Raw genomic sequence first — 3,001 nt, forward strand, 5'->3', positions numbered from 1 at the left:
TATTTAGGAAAGATAATGGGAATAAAGATATATGTATATTTTTTTTGGTATTATATATATATATATATATATATCCTAAAAGGAAAAGGAAAAGGAAATAATAATAATAATAATTATTGTTATTATTTGGATCTATAAATAGCATTGGAATGCTTAAGATGTAAATAAAGGAAAAAGAAAAAGGTTCTTTATCTTCTTCTCTAAGATAACCCTCTACTGTCGTCGCCTCAGTTGAATTTAAGATTGGTCTCTTTGGAAGCTTGAGGATTTAAAGTGATGAATTTTTCATCAAGGATAAGAGGATTTTCCAACCTCCATCTGAGTAACCTTGGTAAGCCAATAAAATTAAATTAATATTTTATTAATTTAATTCTGGATCTATTTAGAGTTTTTGTAAAGGTTCAATTGGCTAAACTTTTTAAGATTTAAATCTTGGATTTTTCCCAATCAAGGTTGAATTGGTTTCAACCCCTTTTTTTTTAGAAAGTTAATTAATTTGGGAGAATTTTTGGATGTTAGCCAATTGCTAATTTCATTAATTAAGATACTAAGTTTTCCTTTTATGATTAGGATCAAGTTAATTGGAGAATTTTTACTGTCAACTAGGGAGTACCTTGTTTGGCTAAAATCTCCAGGTAAGAGATTCTCCTACTAGACCTTCGAACTGAATTTAAGAGACCGCATGTAATTATGATTATGCATTGATGGTAGCTAAAATGCATAACTTGATGCTACTGATAATGACTGTCATTGTATTGATGTTGATGATGATGACTGAGATTATTATGTTGATGATTGATGATGGTGACTGATGTTATGTTAATGACTGATAGATTGATGTTGATGATTGTTAATGCATGATATATTAATCACATGATTAAGGACGTTAAGATTAATACTCATGCCATGTTATGATGTTATGTTATGCTATATGCTATGGATAGGGTGTTCTGTTAACTTTGTCTATTAGAGTCGTACCTGCATGGGTGTCCTTCGGGATCACCACCTATTTAGGACTGTGTGGTTCGACGGGACGCCAGTCTAGCATGGATATAGATATGATTCGAGTGATTCGACGGGGTCCTCGCATCCCGATTGTCTTAGTGTTACCCTCGGGTTCACTACAGACCAGCATGTCCTAGGTGCTCCCTCGGGACACCGAAGACCAGATTTTCGTTCCTACGGGAGCGCATGTTGCACGTGTTCGGGAACGTGCCAGAGATTGGGTACCATTTTCAACACTCTAATGGGACGTTAACAGACACCTAGCGGGACTAGTAGTAGGTCCCTTACTGAGTATATGTTTATACTCACTCTTTCTATGTTTAACATTTCAGGCGAAGGTAAAGGTAGAGGAAAGCTGGCGAGCGACAAAGAAGGATCCGTGACATGCCATATGGGGACTCAGTTTTGCTTCCGCGTTTATGTTTCAGTGTGTTAATATTCCGTTTTTAATGAAAATTTATTCTTCCCTCGTTTCAAAAAGTGTCTCTTGCCATTGTTTCTTTTTAGTAACGACCTCAGCTTAGTATAAAGAGTTGGGTCGTTACAGCTGTCTTTAAAAATAAAGTATAAACTTGACCCATGACATTAGATTCTTTCAATTGGCTTGGAGGTTTGATTCTTTCGTTATATTGGCATCATTCTAATATAACACAAGTAAATTGTTATAGTATAATCACACATTATGTGCAAAAAATAAAAACGACTCCACCGACCTGATTCAGACCGATCCGAATGCGGATCTGGTTGGGTTGGGCATTGACGGCCAAGGAACCATACAATTTGGGTTAGGTCAATTTTTAAGGAAAACCAATCCAACCCAACTCAATTACAACCCAAGTTTTTTCTTGAAGGTTCAATTGGATAAATTTTTGGAGAAGTAATCTACACATTTTTTTCTCATCAAGGTTGAACTTTGGGTAAGTTAATTTGGAAGAATTTTGGGACAATAGATAATTGTGAATTCAATGAAATAGGGTCACAATAGGGCTAGGGGTGTTCCAACGAAACCACTCACACGATTAGGTGTGTACCTACCGATCATACACATTAGGAGTGTGTACCTACGAATCACTCGCACAACTAAGGGTGTTTCTAGGATCACTCACATGATTAGGGGTATTCCTGCAGTATCACTAGCTTAGGCGTGCTCTATTGGAAAAATGACATTATTATTATCTTATGGTATCTCCTAATAGGAAGTTAACAAATCACCTAACTGGACTAGTAGTGGGTCCGTTATTGGGTATATTTTTATATAGTCACCATTTTTCTATGTTTAATATTTCATGCAAAGGTACAGGATCTGAAAAGCTGGTGAGCGACAGGAAGGGCCCGTGACATGCCATAGAGGGACTTAGTCTGCTTCTGCCTTTTCTTCATTAGGTTTTTAGTAATTTTATTTTAAGACATCTTACTTAAAATTTTAGCTTATATATTTATCTTTATTTTCTTTAAAATCGTTAGAACCTACGGGTTATGTTTTCACAGTATTTATACTTATTTACAAACATATATTTGATATTATTTTAATAAGAATTTCGTTTTTCTCATTTATCTTCTGAGTAATTACCTTAGTTAGTTTGAGAGTTTGGATCGTTACAGAAAACATGTAAAGAAAAGCAGAAGGAAAAATGAGTCTTCATATGACATGTCATGAACCCTTCCTAACGCTGGCTAGCTTTCCATTTCATTTGCCTTCGCCCGAAATATTAAACATAGAAAAGAGTGAGTGTAAAACATAGAAAAAAGTGAGTGTAAACATATATCCAATAAGGGACCCACTATTGGCTCGGCTGGGTGATATGTTAACTTTCCATTACGAGGTTCCTCTATCATAATATCTCATGAATTTGAAGGAACACACATGATCCAGTGATACCAGGAACACTCATCAGTCTGGTGATCCGAAAGGAGCATACAACAGACTGGGCCGTATAATGATCCCATCGAACCACACATGAAACATGGCATGACAGTTTGGTGGGTCCCGTCGAAC

The 3,001-nt window shown here is 35.9% G+C and overlaps 1 long non-coding RNA gene across 1 annotated transcript; it reads left to right on the forward strand.

The window, feature by feature from the left end:
- The first annotated feature begins 211 nt into the window (after positions 1 to 211).
- On the forward strand, positions 212 to 1,472 carry LOC127151372 (uncharacterized). The gene is made up of 3 exons (XR_007824292.1): positions 212 to 331; positions 571 to 635; positions 1,338 to 1,472. It is a non-coding gene; the product is annotated as an uncharacterized LOC127151372 (long non-coding RNA).
- Positions 1,473 to 3,001: the final 1,529 nt, after the last annotated feature.

The sequence above is a fragment of the Cucumis melo genome, chromosome 10 (assembly GCF_025177605.1).
Source record: "Cucumis melo cultivar AY chromosome 10, USDA_Cmelo_AY_1.0, whole genome shotgun sequence".
Lineage (NCBI taxonomy): Eukaryota > Viridiplantae > Streptophyta > Magnoliopsida > Cucurbitales > Cucurbitaceae > Cucumis > Cucumis melo.